Source organism: Mesocricetus auratus, unplaced genomic scaffold (assembly GCF_017639785.1).
Source record: "Mesocricetus auratus isolate SY011 unplaced genomic scaffold, BCM_Maur_2.0 Super-Scaffold_100028, whole genome shotgun sequence".
Taxonomy (NCBI): domain Eukaryota; kingdom Metazoa; phylum Chordata; class Mammalia; order Rodentia; family Cricetidae; genus Mesocricetus; species Mesocricetus auratus.
Window position 1 is genome coordinate 1,289,312 of NW_024429209.1, and position 24,691 is coordinate 1,314,002.

A 24,691-nucleotide genomic window follows, 5' to 3' on the forward strand; every position below is an offset into this window, starting at 1 on the left:
TCTGGGGTCTGTCGGCCAGCCAGACTAGGTTACTTAGCAAGCTGCAGGCCAGTAAGAAACACTATGTCAAAAAGAAAAATAGGCTGGCTCACACCTTTAATCCCAGTACTGGGGAGGCCAGCCTGGTCTACATAGAGTTCCAGGCTAAACAAGGCTATGTAGTAAGACCCTGTCTCAAACAAAAATGAAAACCAGAGTGGATGGTGCCCAAGCATTGCTATCTGAGGTTGACCTCTGCTTCCGTGACACACGTAACTACATGTGCATCTGCATGTGGGAACATTACCTCTCACACAAGAAGAGGTTTTGAAATCTAGTGTGGTGGTGTAGCATTTATATAGCATGCTAAAAAAGAAAGAAAAGAAAAATAACAAAAAAACATATACTTGAAAAAGCATACAAAATAAAGTCTCCAATATTTTCATCATGTTGCATCTGTCAGTGACTTAGACATCATTATTCCATGTAGCATATCATAAGAACATTTTTTGTTACAACACAAATTTTGTGTCTAATGACCCAATGAACAGAGAGATATAGCTCAAACTGTCTTTTTGTTAGCAGTTCTGGGTTCACCTTGAAAACTTCACAATGTACATACATACCAATTTAAATATTAAAGTATTCAATCTTATTGCATTACAAAATGTACTATCTACCGGTAATGAATTATTTTGAGGGACAACTTTATTATTATTTTAAGAGTTAAATCAGTTCATCTCAACATGACAAAGAATCATAATTTCACATGGAGCAAATACCAGAAACCATGCAAAAGTTTCTGTACTTATAAGCTAGTCCTAAGTTCATTTCTTAAAATTATATTTTATTTGCTTGATAAAAAATTGGGAGCATATCTGAACTTTTCTTCTCTTTTGAACAAGCCTTGATTTTTATCATGTAGCTTCATACTCATTGCTTTCTGACTCTGCTTGTGCCTCCAACACTTTCACTATGATTTTCTGCTTTTCAATAAGGAAGCACGCTCAACACTGTCTTGGGCATGCTGAGCACAAACAGGACAATTGCAAGCCCTACTGACTGCTTCTCTGTTTTAGACAATCTCATAAGGACTTTATAAAACCATCCAAGTTTGCCTGGATACACACCACATGCAGATTTTGGTGCTTTCCCGACCCTCTTGATATAAAGGTAAACAATCCTATTGCCAGGGGTTCAAGATACCTAGTTTTGCTAGAGACTGGATTGTAGGAAAACCTACAACAGTATGTGAAACGTAGGACCATTCTGAGTGCCTGTAAGCACTGTCCCTGGAAGAGGCAATTTCTGAACTTTTAACAAAAGAGATTTTATTTATATTCATATGTATATATGTGTGTGAGTGTGCATTTGTGGATTCGAATGCAGTACCTGCAGATGCCAGTAGAGGGTGTCAGATCCCCTGGAGCTGGAGTTATGAGTCACTTGCTCTCGTTATTGGACCTGAACTCCTGTCTTCTGAAAGAGTGGCATATGCTTTTAACCATTGAGCCACCTCCCCATCCCCATATTTTAATAATTTAATCACCCTTTAAATGCAAGTATTGGAAAGCTCTCTTTTTTATAAGACTTTATAGCATAGTCCTTTTTCTAATATACACGGGCTAAGTTCACCTAGATCCTGAATGTTACTGTTTGTGCAGAATACATCTCCTATAATTTCCAATATGAAAAGAAAATTTAGTATAAACATCATACTTGACAAAAATATCTATAACTTATATGTGTCATAGCCTTAATTTTAACATTTCACGTTTGCGAATAATATTTGTTGATATATTATTCCCAGAGAGTATTCCCAGAGGACAAACACATAGGAATAATCTAATAAAAGGTTTTTATGTCCATTAGAAGTATTTTGGTTAATATAAAGCATGTCATATCATCTCATTTTCTTTTAAATTTGGCTACTTAAAAATTAACCTCTTTCTAGAATTTTTCAAGAAAATTCTAATCAAAATCACAATACAGAATTTGTGACTCATAGGCTGTGTGTGATGGTTCATGCTGTATTTCCACTTAAGAGGTAGAATTTAAGTCTATCCACAGATACACAGAGAGTCAAGGGTAGCTTAGACTATATAAGGCCCTGTCTCAGCACAAGAAAAACAGCAAACAAACTATGTAACTTAACAAAACTTACATCTTATCATCCTGAGTAATGCTGTTTTATATAAACAGATTGAACTTTCAGTAAAACATTTAGACATTTATTGTCTCTCTATACTCTAATACTTGCTCTAGGGGCTGGAAAGACGGCTTAGCAGTTAGGAGTGCTTGCTGCTCAGTCATGAGGACCAACCAGAATTCAGACCGCCAAATGCTTCTAACTCCAGCTCTGGGGAATCTTATCTATGCTGCTGGTGTGCACCTGCACACACACACACACACACACACACACACACACACGACACGCACATAGAAATAAATAGAATCTTTAAAAATAAAAACACTTTCTTTAGAAGATCAAACAGCTCTTTGTTTTTCGAAACAGGGTTTCTCTGTATAACAGCCATAGCTGTCTTGGAACTAGCTCTTTAGACCAGGCTGGTCCCAAACTCACAGAGATTTGCCTGCCTCTGCCTCCTGAGTGCTGGGAATAAAGGCGTGTTCCACCACCGCCCAGCTCAAACAGCTCTTAATACCTTACTTACGTATTTGCATGTTTGCGTGTGTGTGTGTGTGTGTGTGTGTGTGTGTGTGTGTGCGCGCGCGCGCGTGTGTGTGTGTGTGTGTGTGTGTGTACTTATCTATGCAGGTATGAGTAGAGACTAGATTTAACGCTGGGGTATCTTCCTTAATCTCCTCTCGACATTATTATTAATATTATATAATGTCATAGGATCTTTAGCTGAAACTGGAGCTCACTTTCTTTTTCTAAAATGTGTGGCCAGAAAATTCCTGAGTCCACCTGTCTCTATCTCCTAGCATGAGGTTATGTGTGTGCTACTGTGCCTGAGGATCCAAACTCAGATCTTCATTCTTGCACAAGAAAGTATTTTACTCACTGAACTGTCTCCCTAGCCCATCTTCATGCTGTGTTTCAATCATGTTTCATGAAACATGTCAGTAGACCCTAGCTACCACTGCAATAGATTTCAAAGAAATTAAGACTGCCTAGGTTTATAAGGCAGTATATAGATTTATCAGTATTTAAACACTCAGTTAAGTCTAAGATATGTTTATGACAAATTAAGATCATCTTATTTTATTTTAAATCTGTATTATAAGTCATTTTACTTCTTATAAATCTTGTAACTTTTTTTTATCAACTTCAGTTTTTAGAATTAATACTTTTGAAAGCACAGGATCAAAACAAGCCCAACACCAGACCAGAAACATTCTGCCAGGAAGCTCAAAATTAATCTTTTAATATGTACATTTTAGTTATAAGGCCTGAATAATATAAAGTCTTGGAATCACTAGGTTTTTTTTTTCTGTTCCAAATCCTATAGTTAATGCCTACATTTTCTTTTTTAGCTAACCACCTTTTCAAAGGAAGATAGGAAAAAAAAAAAAAGGCCCGCTTGCTGTCATCTTCCCTAAATTGTACTTCAAGTCCCTTCCAGTGGTGTCATACTCATTTCGGTTTAAAGTGCTCCAGGTGGAGGCTTCGGGTCGTTGCTGTTCTTCTGTGCGTGGTGACGTCAGGCTCCTCTTTATCTATCTCATGCTGGTCTTCTGAGCGTGAAGGGATGCCTCTTCTTTGTCTCATGCTTCTCAGGTTCCTGATTTCCCAATATGCAGTATCGTTCTTCTAGTAGATAATTCTTCTAAACAAAAATAAAATTTCAGTTGTTTTATTCTTTTTGAATATTCTTCCTCTTTCCTCCCTCAGGTTCCCTTTTCTTGTATACCTTCAATAGGACAGCATTTTTTTCTCCACCAAACTTCCATAGCACGTTATTTATGATTCTACTATGATTTGTGGTAATGTCTTCAGCATCACAGTTTTCCTGCCCCTGAGTAAACTCAGGGTCTGACTCACAAACTGTGGAGTTTTTATTGTACATTGTTTTCACTTTAAAGTTGTATTTCACAATATTTAAAAGCTCATTAAAAAAACACATTTCCTGTGTGTAGTTGTAAGTTTTCTGTCTCTCCTGTCAGTTCCCGCAGCCACTTATGAAATAACACTCCGAGGTTTAATATCAATTACAATTGTTTGGTCAATGTCTCAGACATATTACTGGCTAGCTCTCTCTTATAAATTAACCCATTTCTACTAATATATGTATTGCCATGAGACTGTGGCTTATTGGTGATACTCTGACATGTTACTCCTATGGGATGTCTCTCTGACTCTGTCTTCTTTCTCTACATAACTCTGTATCGATTTCCTGCCTGGCTCTATTCTGCCTGGCTGTTGCTCAAAACAGCTTTATTCATCAACCAATAAAAGCAGCACATATTCAGAGCATACAGAAGGACATCCCAGACCATCTCCTCTTTTCTGTCTAATTAAAAAAGGTAATTTTTAAATTTTAACATAGTAAAATTACATATAATGAAACAGTTATCAAGCAAGAATTACAGTTACAATATTTAGTCTATTTGCATTTGGCAAAATTAAAGAAAATACTCCATCTATCCTATTGTAGTGAGCTGCTGGTGTGTTCGTAGCTACAGTGCTACCATACTTCACAATGATCCAAGGCTAAGGGCTCGGATGAAAATAAAGGATGAAAATAAAGACAAAGACAGCGGCTCATTCTTACAAGGAGAATGGCATTTATTATTACAACAGTAGAGCCTTATATACCAAAGTCAGGTATGGTGGAAAAATACCAAGGTCAGAAGCCTACGATCCCAGGGCCCTCCAGCAAAGGGGTGGACAAAAACAGGAATTAGCTTTTAGACAATAAACAGGAACTGCTTCATTTTTCTGTCCCTGTATTTTGTTGTTTATTGTTTGTTTGCTTTTTAAAAGAATATATTTTATTTATACTATGGCATTTTAAAAATCCAAGCACCAGGTCCTCTATTACCTCTAAACAGATGTCCTCCACTTCCTCACCCAAATAATTTGTTTCTCCCAAAGTTTTAGGACCCTCTATATTTTTCATCCTTGCACAGAGAAAGAGAAAGACAGACAGAAATAATCTGGACTTCTGCTTTCTTACCAGTTCAGTGTGCACTTAAAATAGTGCTTATGTTATTATAGTAAACAATGACTGATGTTCTGTAGCATGAGGGTTTTCAGACAATCTAGATTTACATGTTGCTGGATACAGCGTGCCAAACACTTCTGTGCTCATCAAACTATTCCTTTTTCATCTTTCCACAGCCCTCCCCCTCCCCTGACCCCCAACCCCTACCCTCCACCACCCCCAACACTGCCCCAGGAGAAAATGTGGAATAAAGATGTGAGGCCTCTCCAGTCACACAGACTTCGATGGAGTCTGAAGAGACTGAACAGTGTATCATAACTTTTCTCAATAACATTCTGTTTATTCTTTGAGGATTTTATTAACATTTGGTTTTGCTTAATTTTACCCACATCCTTTTTCTCAGAAATGAGCATTATGGGGATTCTAATGGCTTCTTGAACATCAAATAGCTCCTAAAAGTAACCATGATGGATTGAGTGTGAATGAAGCAAACAAGGGTAAAATTCCTCTTGAAATACATATGGATTTAATAATTAGCAAGAAAGCTCTTCATAATTAGAAAAAACTGTTTGGGGGTAGTATTCAAGATGCTTGATAATGTACTGTACTGTCTTGCTGGAATGCTGATGCCACAGCTAGAAGTTAATACTCTCAACCAAGAGTGAGATGTGTTGTGCAGTTTCTGGCATATAAGCAAGGACAGAGTTAGGGTTTTTTTTGTTGTTGTTTTTTTTTAATTTTGATTTATCTTTAATTTAAAAATATGTATATGTGTATTTGTGTGTGTGGTGGTGAGGATATGTACACATGAGTGCAGGTACTCACATAGGCCAGAAGATGGCACCGGATCCCCCCGAAGCTGGAGTTACAGGCAGTTGTGAACCTCCCAACATGTGGTCAGAAACAGTCATCTACAAGAGCAGTGGGCACTCTTAGCCACGGAGCCAGCTTTCCAGCTCAGATTTCTCTTTCTTTTTTCCCTCTCTCCCCCCTTCCCCCTTCCCCTTTTTTATGTGTATTGGTGTTCTGCTTGCATGTGTGCAAATGTATGTCTACATGCAGTGCCCTTGTAGGTCAGAAAAGGATGTCTGATCCTCTGGAATTGGAGTTATAGATTGTTCTTCGTCTCCATGTGGGTTTTGGGAACCAAACTCAGGTTCTCTGGAAAAGCAGCCAGTACGTTTAACTACTGAACCATTTCTTCAACCCCAGGGATTTTGTTTTTTCTTCAAACAGGATTTCTCTGTGTGGCCCTGGCTGTCCTGGACCTCACTGTGTAGAGCAGGCTGGCCTCAAACTCACAGAGATTCACCTACCCTAGCCCCCCAAGTTCTGGAATTAAACCTTGAGTGCTGGGATTAAAGTCATGCCATCACAATGCCAGGCTCCCAGGTGTTTTAAGTCTCCATTTTCCAAAGTATTTTGTTCTGTTGTTTTGCATTGCATGTAGCCCAAGCTGGCCTCAAACTTGCTATGTAGCTGAGGATGGCCTTCAACTGCTGGTCCCCTTGTCTTCATCTCCCATGTGTTAGATTACAAGATTGTGTCATTCCGGGTCTTTGTTGCTCTGAGATGCATCTCCAGCCTCATTTTCCAGATGTCTAAACATCCAGAGTTTATTTCTATGAAGGAAAGTTCTTTCATGCTTTCTTTTGAGAGTTTCCACTATTGTAAAGGAGTCAATGTACAAAGCAATAGAATATTCAGGATCTAAAGGACAGAAAGTCAGCAAAGATGGCTCCACTCCGCAAGCATTTTGGCACTGAATAAGCAGAAAGCTTCTGGTTGGGTGGACTTTGAGGGACAGACAGGCAGCCCCTGTAAACACCTGGGTGAAAGGCAGCTTAGAAGTGTTGAGGAATTGCAATTAACATGATGCTAAAGTGCTGAAGAGGAGAGGGGTGCGCTGAGGGACGGGCTGCACAGCCAGAGCCTGGGGACTGTTCCCAGCTCCTTATCCTGAGATGTCATTTCAGCCCCTCAGTGCCTGTTTTGTACAGATATATTGTAAAGAGCCATTAAGAACATCTGTCTGTGTGAGTGTAGGCCTGAGACTGGTGGTTGACAAATGTATAATCTGTGAAACCACTACCATTCAGTCTCCAGGATTTTACTATTACCTTACTAAGCCTACCTCTCGCACACTTCTAGGAACCCAGTACAGTTGTGTCTTTCTAAAGATTCCATTAAAGGGAGCAGGCACGGGGCGGTTTTGAGTCTGCCTTCTCTTGCACAGCATGCTGCCCTTGACGTTTACTTGGGGTGACACGCTCACTCCCTTCTGTTGCTGAGCTTTCACTGGGTTTGTGTAACAGACTATTTATCTCAGCGCCCACTGACTAGACATTTGTGTCACGTCCAGGAGCTGGCTGTGATAACATGCTATGAACATTTGTGTGCAGACCTTTGTCAGCACTCACTGCAACATGTGTTGTAGCTAATAAGTCTAGGAGGACCCCACGCCCATTCCCCTAGCCAGAGTAGCTGTGCATGGGACTGCGAGCAGGGGAGGAAGAACTTGCCTAAGCACTGGGAAAACAGAGTCCTCCTCCTCTTGAAAGAAAAGCAGCTGGTACAAGGAGCAGTCTTGTGAGGCAAGAATGGTGTTCAGAGTCCTTTCCTCAAGAGAGGATTTGTTTGTCCTCTTGGGCTGCTGAAACACTGCCATGTAAACCTGGAGCTGTCGATGCCCGTCTACCCTGGTTACATGGAAGAATGTTCTGCTGTTGTTGTTTTAATTGTATACAGGCCCAGGAGAAAGAAAGAGAAAGAGAGAGAGAGAATCCCCGCCTCTCCCAGGAACCCCCCAGACAGCAGCACCCTAGTTGAGACAGAATATGGAATCTAAAGAAATCAGTGAGTAAGAGACTGAAGGCACCAGGAGAAAGGACATGGCAGAGACAGTTCAATTCCTAAGTTGTGTTCTCACTGTCCTGGTTTCCACAGGGCCAGCCCTTCCTTAAACTTGAGGTGAGACAAAGTGCTAGCTTGAAGTGGTGACATAATGATCAGAGGCTCTCCATCTGTGAGGAAAGAAAGACAGAGAAGGTTTCCCTGACATTTTCCTTTCTGCCCATGCTGAGTTTGGCTTGAGATATGTGTATGGGCGTGTGCCCATTACTGTGCCTTGTGATGGAACCTGAGGCTAGGGAGATGCATCAGACAGTCTGCCTTTCCAGAACCTCACATGGTCCCAGAGGAGGGGAAGCTCATGCTGCCTGGGGTGAGGGCCATGGAGTCTGAGACTTAGAAGATAAAGTGAGAAGCAGACAAGAGCACCGTAGGAGTCTGGACACATTCAGTGTTCTAGATGGTGTGGAGAAAGGTGGGACATGAAAAGAAAGATCATTGGGAAAGTCTCTGCATGCCAGGTTAAGCTTATGTTGTAGACCTTGAAAACTTAACAAGGGCTACTGTAACAAAGCACCAGACTAGGTAGGTGGCTTAAACATAGAAATATTTATTCTCACTACTGTGAGAATTTGATGGCAGGTTTGGTCGCTTCAGAGGCCTCCCTCTTTGTTCTGTAGATGACCGTGTTCTCCACGTGTATTCATATTGTCTCTGTGCTTGTCAATGTCTGGATTTCCTTTCTTACAAAGACATCAGAACGAGGTAGTATTCATCCTTATAACCTCTTTTTAACTTAATTATCCTTTCAATTGCCCAATCTTTAATATTGAGTCATTCTAAATACTGGGGGTTGTACATGTGCATACAAATTGGGAGCAGCACAATTTAGCCCAGAACAGGAGCATTAAATGATTTTAGGGGAAGGACATGAACAGATTCTACCCTTCTGAAACATTCTTGGTGACCACGTGAAGGATAGGTTGAAGAACAAAACCAGACATCTGAATGTTTGTTCAAGGCTTTGGGGATTGTCCAGGCAAGGTTGTTACACTACAACCAACATGGAAGATGCTGTGACCCGAAAACATGTAGGGAATTCTTGCTACAAGCTTGTATACAACCCTGCAGTAGCAGAATCAGCTGCACGCCCTCATTTAGTTGTGAGACAATTGGCCTGGAGACAGCATCACTTGACACAGGTTGAGGGCACACTTGTAAGTGTCCCCATCACTCACACACTTCAGATGTCAGGTACGAGTCCTAGGTTGTTTTTCTTGTGGCTCTGATGAGTCAGCTACAGATGGAAGTTCCCACAATCCCATGCTTGGGCTTGATTGGTGAGTGCCAGCAGTCCACAGAACTTAGAAGGACACTTAAATTCACCACTTTATTATAGAGGACATGGCAATGGATGTGGATTAAGAACTATGTGCATGAAGACATGGGCAAAGGTGCAGAGCTTCCATGCTGTCTCTAGGCTTGTCATCAAGATAGCACATGTTGCACTATCCAGAAGTACTTCTGACCCATCCTTCTGGCTTTATATGGAGACTTATTGCACAGAACAGGGAGACCTAGCAAGGCCTGTATAACCATGTCCTCCTACAACATTCCTTCTTCCTGGATACTTTGGAATGAGGAGGGTCTGATGACCTATTGTCATACAGGTAGGTTAGAGAATTTAATTATGATGAATTGAAGGAATGAAAGTAGGGGAAGATTAGAGTTGCTGTAGACCTCCATGGGGAAGAAAATTCTAGCATCAAAAACCTCTCCTGAGAAGGGAGTTTATAAGTGAGGAACCATGAACAAAACCCAAAATAATACATGCTACTACACAGTGGTGACAGTGAGATCTTGAAAGCCTACTCCAGATGCTACCTGATTAGAAGATAACTCAAGTGTAAACTGCTCCTGAACAGCTGCTGACTTCCCAAAAGATGCTTCTTCATAGTCTCACAGAGCAAGGGAGAGAGATGGGGTGTGGCAGAAGAGGTCTAGGAAGCGGAACTGCGTTACAACACTTTTTCAAAGCCTTCTAGGCTCTCACTGTAGAAAATATTTTTTGTCACAGTTCTATGCTCACTTATTTTTGTAATGCAGATTTATTTTTGATGTAGAATAATGACCATATCATTTGGAGATGGACTTCTTGGAATCTACTAAGTGGCAATTAGTACATGGCTGATTTGGGGGGTTTTATTTTTTGAACCTCAGCTTCCCTACATATAAATAAGGATAAAATAATAATAGAACTTACCTTCCAAGTGAATTTGAAGAACAAAATGAAATTGAGAATGAACTTTCTTTTAAGTTGTTTTGTTTGAGATGGAATCTCATTTAGCCCAGGCTGACTTGAGTCTCTCCATGTAGTGAAGGATTGCTTTGAATTTCTGATCTTCCTGCCTCTACCTCCCAAATGTTGGAGTTACAAGTGGGTACCATCATACTCAATTTATATGGTGTTATGGATCGAACCCAGAGCTTCATGTATTCTACGAAAGATCTCTACTAATTGGCCTATATTCCCAGATAAAAATACAATTTTTTTGTTTTGTTTTGTTTACTTGTTTGTTCCAAGACAGAGTATATCTGTGTAGCCCTGGCTAGTCTATAATTTGTTTTGTAGACCAAACTGGATTATCTGCCTGCCTCTGCCTCCTGAGTGCTAGGATTAAAAGCATGCACCACCACTGACAGGTAACAAAGTATTTTAAAGACTTGTATACATGATATTTATTGCACTTGGAACCCTTGAAAACTGCATTTATATCCTTAGATAGGAATAGGAGGCAGATAATTTTTACAGAACAACCTACAGACCACCATCTATTGAGTGGTGCCTGTGGCTGCTGGCTGTGAACTCTCATGTACCACTTTCTTCTGGTCCTGGATCACAGAGCATGATTGGGTCACATTTGCATGAACACATGAGAAAACAAGACTCTTCTCTGGGCTATTTAAATCAAATTACCAGGAATGGAAAAAGAAAACAATGAAGCCTGATTTCCGTAAATGCTGAAATCTGGGGAACATGTGTAATATCACACAGACAAAAGGAAGGGATCGAGCAGACAAAAGCAGAGGAAAAGGAGGAGAGAAAGCCACAGTGGCAATATGAGAGCAGAAGACCACGTCAGAGTAGACTGGAAAAACAAAAACAAAGGCTTTCCCGAATGTCTTATTTCACATGTAGTATTCATGCAAGAACCTCGGGGGAGAAGGGAGAAGCTCTTCTTCGTAACATCATTTGAGCTTCATGCCTGGTTATCATCAACTCATTACTAATAATGTTGTTGTTTGCAAGGAGTGATTCTAAGTTATTTTGACAGGCTCACCATCATCTGTAATATTTTTGTGAACGCTGTACCTCACTCAGGTCTATCAGATGCAGGAATCCAATGCAATGACTTTTAAACGGAAACCTGAAGGCTGACAAGAATGGGCAAAGAATAGTCCAGGCTGAGGAAGAGTTCAACTGGGATTTCATCAAGGCAACTACTTCTTAGTTGATGCAGGCAACGTTCCGTCATACAAAAGATTCGTCTCTCTCAAGTCCTCAGAGTTCACACTGATAGCTGCTAAGCGTCCTGGCTCAGGAGAGGGCAGAGGCTATTGCCAACAGATGGGCCAGAGTTACTCTTGAGGCCAGGCCTAACCCAGTCCTGGTATGAGAACAGACTATGGGGACGTGAACTGAGCTGTAGGAGCCAGCGTGGCTGAAGTGGTTTCAGTTGTCCTCAGAGGTGGATATTTAAATGTAATTGTCTAGATCTTCCTGACATAACCATTGTTTTTCACTGTGCAAGTTTTTGTGGTGATTTGGTAACCTGTCATTGACTGCCCCACCCCACCCCCACCCCTTCTGTGATTTCTCTGCTGCCGCCATCCTCATCTCCATGGACATTTCCCAGGCCAGATGTGTCAGAGTCACCCTTCCACCATTTGTCAGGAGCAATAGATCTACCCTGGCACTGTGGCTTTGGTGATTGATCTCATGGCCACTGGCTCCCCTGCTCAGTCTCTGCCTCAAGCCTCACCAGCTCAATCTGTTCCTGTCACATTCATCCTTTGATGTCTACCCCAGCTCTTCCATCCCCTAGCGCTGAATGTCTTTCTCTGTAGAGGAATTCCCATAAAGCTGGCGCATCCTCAGATCTCAGGAAGCAGCATCAGCCTTTGTTCCTGTCCTCTGTCTTCTCCTCTCAGCAGCCACTCACTCTCCGCCATCTTAATTCTAATCGTTTCCAGTGCTTTAAGGTGTTCCTCGAGTCAGTCATTCATTTATTCAACAAAGGTGAATCAAACGTCTGTTATATGTTACAGTGATGGGCACTGAAGATACTCAGTGAGCAGGGACCCAGACTCTGCCCTTGTGGAGCCTACATGTTCACACAATTATGTCAGAATTTTAACAAAGGACCATATCAGCCAATGTAAGACAGGGAGATTTCTCCAACACAGATTAGGTAAGTTTCTAAGCCTGAAAGCTGGTTTTCACAATTAGATTGGTAACCCTATAGACAACGTATTCACCATAGGTCTGGAGTAGTTAGTAATGGGAAATGTGGTTGGAGACATTTAGAACACTTGTGGGGGTCTTCAATGCCAAGATTACAAGTTATTTTTCATTTTTGTCTGGCTTCAAACAACTTTTATTTATCAGAATACAAATAATATATCACACAACATTTTCCACTTTTTGTCTAAACTAAAAGCCTATTAGTTCATGCCACAGCCAAGCCCTTGTAGCATCCTCTTTACTGCCTCTTTTATAATGACTCTTCATAGCCTCTAAGAAGCAAAGATTCCTTATTTTCCTGTTTGTCTTGCCACCTGCATAGAACTATTTTGGCAAATATATCAGGACAGGAAACCCAAGCTCTATTTAATTGTCCTAACCTCAGATCAGTTACTTCCCACACAGAAATCGGGTGTGACTGGGAAGTAAGCTCATTTCAGCCCAAGCAGACAGGCAATGGAAGAAAGGGTGGGCTCTATCACCTGTGCCTACTTCGGGATCCTTTGTCCAAAGCTGCCTGGCTGCACATCTCAGGAGAACACGAGCACTGTCGTCCCTGAACTTGACAGCAGGGCTGCACTTCGCCTCTCTCCCAGCTCACAGCTGGGGTCCCCACTGGAAATCTCTTTGTGCTGCCCACCTTCTTCCTGTCAACATCTGCTTTGGAGGCAGATGTGGATGAAGTAAAGTTTCTGAGCAAGTGGGGAAGGCCCAGAGACAACACTTCAAAGTACAGCTGTATCCTTTCTCCTCATGCCCCGGGCTCTACAGACTTGAGCTCTGGCTTCTCTGGAAGCTGGTGCCGGTTTCCTCCCCTCTAGAAAAGCTGTGGCTCCTCAAAGGGATGTGGAAGTTCTTGTTGATTGACAGCCATCTGAGGAGAGGCAGCCTTGTCTTGAAGGCAGGCCAAACATTTGTTGATGCTCTTTTTCTCCTCCAGGAAACTGAGCTACTGACAGCTCCCTCCTTGGTCCTGGGGCAAATCAGAGAAGCTTTAGAGGGCAAACAAGGCCTCTGAGAAGGCCCAGCAGAAAGTTGGCGTTTCTGGGTTTCTTTTTTCCCCCTTTCTTCTTTTTTTTTTTAAAATTTATTCATTATGTGTACTTTATAAGATGGCACTTTGTTTTTACTTTTAAGTTCATAAAATACTAAAATGTATTATTTATAATTCAATTAGTTTTGATACAAGTTAATGAAAACCCATGGCTACTAACGCAATTAGTGTTAAACATTAACTACATTATTTTATAAAACCCTAGTCTCTGCCTTTTCCCTTCAGATTTTTCTTTTTTGCTGAAACAGGGTTTCTCTGTGTAACAGACCTGGCTGTCCTAAACTTAGTTTGTAGATCAGGCTGGCCTTGAACTCACAGAGATTCACCTAATTCTGCTTCCCAAGTTCTGAGATTAAAGGCGTGTGACACCACCAACTGGCCTAAATAAAAATTTTTAAAAAAGTTTATTTATTACATATACAGTGTCCTGTCTGCATGTTTACCTGCAGGCCAGAAGAGGGCACCAGATCTCATTACAGATGCTTGTGGCCACCACGTTGTTGCAGGAGTTGAGCTATTCCTCTGGAAGAACAGCCAGTGGTGCTCTTAACTGCTGAGCCATCTCTCCAGCCCCTTAAGATTTTAAAACTTCAGATTTCAGGCTGTCCTGATGGCTCTGGAGAGATGGCTCATCAGATAAAGGTTATTGCTGCTAACCCTGATGAGTTTGATCCCCGTGTCTCACGTGGTGGTGGAAACAGAGAACTGACTTGAACAAGTCCTCAGACTTCCACACATGTGCACACACATAAATAAAAGTAATAAAAATCATTTCAAAATACAGATTTTTACCCCTAAATGAGAGTCTTAGGTAAAAAAAAAGGGGGGGGTGGGGGTTCAGGTTGCCTGGGGAATAAAAATAATTAAAGTTTTATTGGAAACCATTTGAAAAATCTGGTGTATTTACAACTTGTTCAATATAGCTTAAAGGCAGACTTGGAAAATGTTAATTGAAATATTTTCCTAGTGTAGAGCATATTCTTTAAGGGGTAATTTGGTTGAAACAAATCTCATTGTCTTGCTTTCGCAGTTCTTGAGTCATTTTTGTTTTTCTCTGGAGTTCTTTTGTTTCCAAATCTTTCACAAACCAACTGGGATCAATTATCTTCTATGCAATAATTCAAGTAGTTTGCATGCAGCTGTTTTCCCTTAATCGTAAGCATTTTTCAGAGTCCCTTTTGCCTCCTAACTAAAGGTCTCTACTTCTATGAACTATGTAGGATTCTTGACAAAATTTTACAGGGTATAAAGGGTTCTTGAGTCTGAAGTGTGTGGGGTTTTTTTTTTTATGTGTATTGGTATGAGGATGTCAGATTCCCTGGAACTGACTTAGAGGCAGTTGTGAGCTGCCATGTGGAAGCTGGGAATATGAACCCAGGTCCTTCCAGAGAGCAGTCAGTGCTCTTAACCACTGAGCCATCTCTCCAGCCCCTCTTTTTTAAATAAATATATCTCTTTTTATTTTTTAAAACTTTTTCAAAGATTTATTTATTTATTATGGATACAGTGTTCTGACTACATGTCAGAAGAGGGTACCAGATTGAATTGCATTTGGCTGTGAGCCACCACGTGGTTATTGGGAATTGAACTCAGGTCCTCTGGAAGAGCAGGCAGTGCTATTAACCTCTGAGCCATCTCTCCATCGAGTCTGAGATGTTTAAGAACAGCTGCTTTACGTTGTTTAGAGGTAGGAAGCCGGTCTCGTATCTCTTTGTGCTCTATTATCATAATATACAATTCTAATAAACATGAATTGCCTATTGTTTATACAGATGTGAGAAGAGAGCCACAACTGTCAATAAATGAAAGGTGTGCGCGCGTGAGTGTGAGTGTGTGTGTGTGTGTGTGGTGTGCTTTCACATGTGTGTGAAGGTATGTGCCTGTAAATGCACATGTGAAGGCCAGAAGTCAACATTGCATATCTTTCTCTTCACTTTCCACCTCATTTTTTGAGACCAGTTCTCTTACTGAACTTGGAGCTTGCCATTTTGACTGCACTGGCCAGTGAGCCTCCAGGAATCCACCTGTCTCCACCTTTCCCCAAAACCATTATAATGTTTGCTACCACACCTGGTTCAAGACCTTCTTGGGTTTTGTGAGACTTTTTCTCGAAAAACCTTGCTTGGGTTTTGTGAGACCTTTTTTCAAAAAAAAGACAAAAACAGGTGCTAGAGAGATGTCTTAGAGGTTAAGAGTACTGACTGCTTTTCCAGAAAGCCCAGCTTGATTCCTAGCACCTACACATCTGCTACAGGGATCTGAGCCCTTCTTCAGACATCCTCAGGCACCAGGCACACAAGAGATGTACAGACATTCATGCAGGCAAGACACCCATACACATAAAATAAAAGTAGACTATAAACCGAAGAAGGTTGAAATGTGTGCTTTAGAGGATATATAAAATGTCAAGACAGACCACAGAATGACAGCAAATAGTTACAAATTTTGTATCTTTTTTGGTTTGTTTGGTTTTTTGTTTTTTGAGACAGGGTTTCCCTTTATTGTTTTGGAGGCTGGCCTGGAACTCGCTTGGTAGACTAGGCTGGCCTGGAACTCACAGAGATCCACCTGACTCTGCCTCCCGAGTGCTGGGATTAAAGACGTGCACCACCAACACCCGGCTTCAAATTTTGTATCTTCTAAAGGTCTAGTATTTATAATACACAGATTAGCATAAAGGCAAATATCCCAATGTGAACAGATGCAAAAATTCTCCACCCACAATAAAATTCAGTGTTACACTCATTAGGACTAAAGTAATCTTTAAAGGACTGTAGCAAGTATTGACAAAGATGTGGAAGAAGCAGGAGCCATTATAAGTGGAGGAAACACTGGCAAAAGAGAGGAAAAAGAGGCTAAACACAAAGTCATGGTTGGAGGTATCTGCACCTTCCTTTTGGAAATGGGTAGATTGGAGAGTCACAGAATCAGCCAGAAAATTCTAATAGCAATGTAAAACAAATGGACCAGACTGAAAAAATGCACATTGTTTCCAAATATGTCTGGATTATTCATTAATACAAACTATATGTTTGATCATGAGAAACTCAATATATTTAAAAGATTGGAATAATACAGTGTACCAGTGTTAACCATTTCATAGCCTAAAAATTGTTGTAATATTTTACTGTAATATAATTCAATTAAATAATGAAAATTATCTTAACTCTCCAAATATTTTTAAATTAAACAAATGTGCTAATTTAGGGCCAAAATTGACCTATAACCTTGAGTTTTTAGCATTCCCCTAAACCTAAACATACTCATGAACCTACCAGAGAACTTTGTTTACTGAGAAAAGAAAATCTTTAACTTTTAAACTTATTACAGAGTACATACTTTGGCTTCATTAAACAGAAGGGGCCATTTGCTGGCAACCTTTAGAGATATAACTTGAGAGCCACCAAAAGCATATATATTAATATATTATATATATATATATACTCATTGTAAACTTGATTGTAACTATCCCTGAGAAAGAGGCCCCCACCTGTCCTATCAGATCTCGGCCTCACTCCATCTCAGCACCTCTCTTCCTGCTTTTAATATATTTGGCTTTGCTTCAGATTTGGCTCGCCCTGAAACCCGTTTCTTCGATGAAGCTGTGAATTGCAGTTTTGCTTGGATGGAAGTCTCTGAAAGAACTCAGGGAGCTGCCAGTGTGGTACAGAGATGTGTCCCTGTTATTGGTGACAGTTTGACAGCGACCCCCTCCAGCATCAGAAAAGCAGCACACCATGCTATGAAGACCACCCAGTGCACAGCCAGGCGTCATCTTAAGAATGGGACCAATGGTTTGAGACTGAGCTACTCTGAGGATCTGAAAACAAAGAATAATCACTAAGTCAGGGAGGATGGGGACAGTGTCTGGGTGGGAGACAGCCACAAGAAGCAGTTGTTGTATTGGGGGGTATGCTATATGCAGACCACTGAGAGGTTTGAGCAGCAGGGGGCTCAGGCTGTAGACAACATGGTGGTCAGTGACCCCGACCTCTGTGGTGAGGAATAGTCCCATAAACTGTGGATTACAGTGGAAAATGAGAGCTCTAAGATCATAGCAGGGATAACTCAATTCCACATCTGTTTCCCTTCTATAACGTGGTTTACTGTGGGGCTGGAGCTGAAAGAGCCGAGACTACCAGGCAGAGCACTTGGCTTCCTGAGTTCTGCACTGCAGAATTCAGTGCTCTTGTCCCACCATCTGATGCTTAACAGGAACACCCTTGGGCCTAGATGTTTGCTGCTCCTGAATACATAAACTAAAGGACACTGGAGTAAACAGGAATATTCCTGACTGTAAAGCTCACTGGGGACAGCAGCAATGACCAGTATACAAATAAAACAAAATAAAGGTGCTGGAGAGATGGATCAGTGGAAAGAGCACTGGATACTCTTTCAGAGGACCAGGGTTCAATTTCCAGTACTGACATGGCAGCCCACAACTTTCTCTAACTCCAGTTCCAGGGGGTCTGACACCCTTACACAGACATACATTCAGACAAAATACCAATGAACATGAAATAAAAATAAATAAATAAATCTAAATGAAATCAGTGCTGATACTTGACTGATCCAACCCCTGTCCCCACATATGGCACTAACTTCTACAATGGAAATGGAAAGGAAGATCAGAAGTTCAAGGTTGCCTTTTTTTGTTTGGTTGGTTTTTTTGTTTTGTTTTCTGAGACAGGGTTTCTTCTGTGTAGCCCAGGCTGTCCTGGTACTCACTCTCTAGACCAGACTGGCCTCGAACTCACAGAGATCTGCCTGCCTCTGCCTCCCGAGTGCTGGAACTAAAGGTGTGTGCCAACACCACCCAACTCAAGGTTGTCTTTAACTACATAAGCAAGTTCAAGGTCAGCTTGGGCTATACTAGATTCTGTTGGAGGAAAAAGACGCATATTTGTTGATTTGGGAAAGACACTGAGATGTAATTACCCTTTGGAGTGAGGTCTAGCAAGAGAAAAGCCCTCAGCCATAACCAGACCTTGAGGTGGGAAAGCAGGAAGAAAGGAACAGTGTAATAAATCAGAAGCTGCTAACAGGTCCTTCAAGGGAAGAAGAGGCTTCCGTTTAAACCAAGAGGCAGGGGGCTGAGAAAAGGGCTCAGTATTTAAGAGCACTGTTCTTGCAGAGGGACTAGGTTCAATTCCCAGCACCGCCATGATGGCCAACAATCACGTGAGAACTCCAGTTCCTAAAAATGCAATGGTGTCTGCTGGCCTCTCTTAGAAAGTGTGTGTGTGTGTGTGTGTGTGTGTGTGTGTGTGTGTGTGTGTGTGTGTGTGTGTAACAAACTTCATTACAAAAGATAGCTTAAAATAAGAGAGGATGGGACAGGACGGTAGAGAGGAGAGCCTTCACAGAAATCCCCAAGCAACTTTAAGTTTTTTGAGATGGCCTATGTGACAAAGGAGACAAGTAGAGACAGAATCATAAATGTGAGGTTGTAAAACCACAGCACAAAGCAGCTTCTTAATTCTCTGTTCCAGAGAGAGAGGTGTGGTTTGATTTCTTCAGGCTTCAAGATCTGACCTCTTGACCAGTGTCTTAAAGGGGTGTGCTTGCTAGTTTTATGTCTACTTGACCCAAGACAGAATCACCTAGGAAGAGGAACTCTCATTTGGGAAAGTAAGATTGGTCTGTAGGCAAGACTGTAATGTTTTCTTAATTAGTGATTAATGTGGGAGGGCATAGCCTGTTATGGGTGGTCCTGGGTTCTATAAGAAGGCAACTGCAAGGAACAAGGTAGTAAGCAACATCCCTCTGGATGGTGGGGAAGGAAAGGCTGCACTCTACAAATGGTGTCAGCATGTAGGATTGAGTTTCCACATAGAAAGACAAAAGCTTTAAAGGGATTTTAAAAACAAAAGAAGAGAGAGGCTGGGCGTTGGTGGCACACACCTTTAATCCCAGCACTTGGGAGGTGGAGGCAGGCGAATCTCTGTGAGTTTGAGGCCAGCCTGGTCTACACAGTGAGTTCCAGGACAGCCTCCAAAACAATACAGAGAAACCCTGTCTCGAAAAAAAAAAAAAAAACAGAGAGAAGCACAGCTTCTTGACAGCAGCATTTTTTCTAGGTTTTCTAGATATACAGAGATATATTTGAGATAGATAGTCTTCAAACCTTTCAAAGACCTTCAGAAAATGGCATTTTAAATGGAATTAAAGGCCTATGCCACTAACACCTGGTTTCTTGTTGCTCTTATTTTGCTTTGGTTTTATTGTTTGTTTGTTTTTTTGTTTGTTCGAGACAGGGTTTCTCTGTTTCATTTTGGAGGCTGTCCTGGAACTTGCTCTGTAGACCAGGCTGGCCTCGAATTCACAGAGATCCTCCTGCCTCTGCTTTCCAAGTGCTGGTATTAAAAGGTGTGCACCATCAACGCCCGGCTATTGTTGTTTTTTGAAACATGGTCTCATGTAAACCTAGTGTGGTCTTTAAATTGCTATGTAGGTGAGGATGACCTTCAACTCCCAATGATGCTCTTGCTTCCATCTCCCAAGTGCTGGGTTTACAGGCATGTGTTCCAGCTTAAAAAAAAAATGTTAAAGAGTTATGAATAGTCAGAAGGGGTTCAACAATACACCTCAACAGTCTTTGCTTCCATGTGTGTTTCCTGGTAAACAGGCAAGACTCTGGCTTCGCTTACAGTCTAAGGGCTAAAATTTTGAAACTCACCATGAGAAAATTGAAAATCCCATATCTTGAGGACTGGAAGCAAGTTCCCTTCTTCGCTGAGCTTCCCGCTCCCAGTGTCACTGATTCCTGGTCCTGCCTCAGCTTGTGCAGTCCGAAGCAGCCATGACAGAAAGTCCCCTCAGTGCAGCCACAGCTGAGCCCGTTCCTCAGGTTTCTCTTCCAGGGAGCAGGAGCTCAGGTGTGGGCTGAAGGGCAGTCAAGTGAGCTGCAGCCTAGGAAGATCTGTTTTTCCTCATCCTAGCCCCACAGCAAGCTGCACTGCGGGAGAAGAGTCTTGTGAGCTGTCTAATGCCCACATGTTACCTACCGGACGATAAAGCTGCCGGCACTGAGATGCTCAGATGCTATGAGATCCTCAACTATGCCATGCTATCCTCAAGTAACAATTGTTTGAGCAGCAATTGTTTCCTAGAACAATTTCGAAACAGGTGGAGGCCCTACAACTGCAGGTAAGCTCTTGGGAAGTTGTATATTAGAGTGCACTAGCGGACATCATTTACCTGTCTAATAATGCTGCATATGCAAACAAAGCGCTATTTGGCCCAGATGTTTTTACCCAGGAGAGTAGGAAGCAATGCTCTTCACGCATCCTTTGATGAGATGAAAAACAACTTGTTCACTCACTTGAACAAAAAAGGAGGAGGAGAAGGAGACAAAGTACAAAATAAACTCAACATCTGGATGGAATTTAGTACATCCCTTCTGGGACCCCCGGCTCCTGAATGTTTCAGCTCAAGACTCCCTCTTCCAAGGCTGCAGAGGGTCAAGGACTCAGCCTGGTGGGAAATGGTACTTTGATGCCAGTTCCTGCAAGTTGGTTTAAATATTTTGTCAGGATGCTGTAGCCCGGACCAAACCCTGCTAAGGGGGAGGGGAGCAAATGCCATTCGAGCTTGCTTACTTGTGTCTGGGTGGACACCTAGCAAGGAGGTGATTTGTCACTTGTGTCTCCAGACCCGGAAGTGCTCTTCTGTGTTGTATGGCAGCAAAGGAGGATTCTAATTTGGAAGAGGAAGATCCCACAATTATAATGTGAGCCCAAGGGAGGAGTGCTATGATTCCCTTGTCCCCCTCTCTTGCTGCCAACTTCACTGAAAGAAACTCAGCATTCTAACCCTAACTATAGTGAAAGTGTTAACCCAATTAAGTTTAGTTCACTTCACATATCAGAGCAATGGCCACATTCACACACACATGAATAGTATTAGTGTCATGCTTCCAAATGATAATGTCTACCCAGCTACATGCTGGGGAAGGAAGGAAGGTATAAAATCTATACAGCATGAAAGTGTACTATTTTTAACCCTTGTCAAAGACAGTTCTGTCAACCTAGCCACCTTCTGGAAAGTGCTGTCTAGTTCAGTTATTACAATACTTTAAACTGAGTTATCTGTAAAGAAAGAGGTTTATTTTAGGTTATGGTCCGGGAAAAGTGAAAGCATGGAGAAAGCTTCAGCTGAGGGTGTTGTGCCGGAAAAGGTCCGGGAGAGGTGAATGTGTGTGCAGGAGCATGGTGAAATGGTTCAGGACCAGTCTCATCTTGTGATGGAGAGATGGCTCAACCCTGTAATCCCAGCTATTTGGGAAGCTGTGGCAGTGGTTGTAACTTAGTGGGATGGTTTCACTATTCTCATGAGAGCCACAGTAATGCCTTCCTGTAGGGGAATCCAACACTGTTACACTGTTGAGGAAATCTCAACATGAAATTTGATGCAGGCCAACTGTATTCAGATCATAGCAGGAGTTTATCTAGAATTTATTCTTGTTGCAGCAGCTGATAAAAATGAACTATAGCTGGGTTGGGTGGCACATGTTTTTAATCCCACCACTTGGGAGGCAGAGCCAGGCAGATCTCTGAATTTGAGACCAGCCTGATCTACAATGTGAGGTCCAAGACAGCCAGGCTTGTTATACAGAGAAATCCCATCTTGAAAACCAAAGCAAAATAAAAACAAAAAGCAAAACAAAAAAACCTGACAGGGTCCATTAGACTTATTCCAGAAATCAGCCCTTGGGTTTAGTGGATAGTCCTTAAAAGTATGAGAAATAACATTGGGAGATAAGTAAAGATTGGCTCCAGCTTTTCAAAATTGCCTGCAAGAGTCTAATCTTCTAGAACTAGGCCCATGTTTTTGTTGATTAGAATTTAAGACCCTGTTTGGAACCAGACAGGAGTTTGCCCTTTTCTGATCATATTATACAGTAGAGCCAGTCAGAGGATGTAGGAAGCACACGAGCTCTTGTCCTGATCTTGGGATATTATGGTAACTCCAGTCTTGCAACTCTGGGGAGACTTGAGACAAAGTCCCACATTCAAATCACATACTCACTTTCAATAGCACTCTAGCACGAATACCTTAGTTGGCTTTCTTTTGCCATGATAAACATTATGACTGGAAGCAACTAGGGGAGAAAAGGGTTTATCTAATCTTACAGTCCATCATGAAGGGAAGTCAGGGTAGGAACTCAAAGGCAGGAACCAGGAGGCAGGAAGTGGAGCAGAAGCCATGGAGGAGTGCTGCTTACTGGCTTGTTCCCCATGGCTTGCTTACTTTCTTACAGAAACTCAGGACCATCTGCCCAAGGGTAGCACTGCCTAGCAGAGTGAGTGAGTTGGATCCTGTCACAAATATCACTGATCAAGAAAATGCCTTCTAGGTTTACCTACAGGCCAATCTGATGGAGGAATTTCCTCCATTGCGGTTCCTTCTTCTAACGTAACCCTAGCTTATCTCTTTTAATTAGATACTTTATTTTCCTTCTTAAAACATGTATGAGAAAATGAAGGAACCCCATGTTTGTTGTTTTATCTTTTTCTTCTTCGACCTAAGACATTTCAGACTCCCCTGTGTCCTTGTTTGGTTTCTGCTGCTACTCTAATAAGATATCCTGAGAGTCATAGTTACTGTTCTATTGCTGTGAAGGGACACCATGGTTAAGGCAACTATTATAAAATAAAACTTTTAATTATAGGATTGCTTGCAGTTTGGGGATTAGACTGTTATATCTGAGATGCGGAGACCCCAGCCCTTCTAAGAGTTACTTGCTCTTGCATCACTGTGACAGAATACCAGTCATAAATTAATTAAAGGGAAGAATTCCTTATTTTGGCTCAGGGTTTCAGAAGGTTCAGTTTGAAGTACTTATCTCCACTGTTCTGACCTCATGGAAACAGAACACTGCCATGAGCCACATGATTATGCAGTAAGTATTCAGCCATCATTTTATAAGGTCAACCCATCAGAATGAAGGATTCTGTTGGATGATTAAACCAAGATATAAAGTGTGTTGGAGTTAATTGCCTTTTGAATGAATTGGCTTTCTTACTGTAGATTTCTTATTGTAGTTCATTCCCATCTGTTACAAATTTGGTATTTATTTCCACAGTTCAGCACTGTTTGATTATTTATTGGTCACATTTTCCCCTATGCATTTGGGGTATATTGATAACATCCCATAGTTATGTGTGAAAACAGTCACACAAGTCAAAAAACCTTTTTCCCACAACATGGTCTTTGTTCCTTTCCCTAATGTAATTGTAGAGATCTGTCTTCCTGCAATTATCTTTATTGGCAGGCGTTTGGTCGGTGCTAAGAATCCAGGCAAAAGTATTTCAAGGACATAGCCTAAAACTGTTGATTCATAGTCACTTAGACAGAAATAAGCATGCCTTGGTTTTAACTCAATTGCAGATAAGAGAAGCGATAGCCTAAACTAACCTCATACTAACTCCTTGCACTTACCTTCATCTCAGTTTTTAACCCAACATTTTAGCTTAGAGAGTTATTGCTTGTGTTAACCCTGGGAAAATAACGAGAAAAGTAATCAGCCATTTCTTCATCCTCAGAGGAGAAGTGAACTTTCCAGAGAGCTACTGAAGACCTGTACCTCCAAAATCAGAGTGGCTGGAAGGTGCCAGGTCCCATTTCTAGTGCAAATTAAGCTTAAATACTCTTTTTTTTTCTATATCCTTAAGCAATAGATTTTTAGCTTAATACTTAGCCACACTTAAAGAACATAGACAAGCACACGATTTCTCCCACTTACACTCCCTTGTTGACACTAATCCCTGGGTGACATCATCCAGGAGCCTTTACTAAGCACACCTACCTGGTGCCATAAATGACAGCTGACAGTTATTGCTCTGTGTGTGAATCTTATCTGCCTTGGTGGCCCTGAGAAACTCAAGCCTCACATTGCATTGCCAAAAGAATTATTGCTGTGAGTGTATGTATACCAGTATCCTTGCTGTAAAAAAATTTTTGTAGAACAATAAAAGAGATAGATAGAAAGAACATGTGAACAGATTTTTGTCCTTAACCCTCAGATCTTAGTTCCTTTACTTATTGTAGCGTCTCCTTTGGATCCTGAGAGGGGGGATTTTAAGGCTGGCAGCGGAAGCACAGAGAGGCAGGACAAGAAGGTTCTGGGAGCAGGCACAATCTTCAAAG

General features: G+C 41.5%; 1 long non-coding RNA gene across 1 annotated transcript in view; it reads right to left on the minus strand.

Moving 5' to 3' along the window:
* Positions 1 to 406: 406 nt before the first annotated feature.
* The window catches only part of LOC121134496, a 43,602-nt gene continuing 19,317 nt past the window's right edge, over positions 407 to 24,691 (minus strand). The window contains exon 2 of the long non-coding RNA XR_005871587.1: positions 407 to 3,773. This is a non-coding gene — a long non-coding RNA (uncharacterized LOC121134496). The remainder of the gene's footprint in view (positions 3,774 to 24,691) is intronic.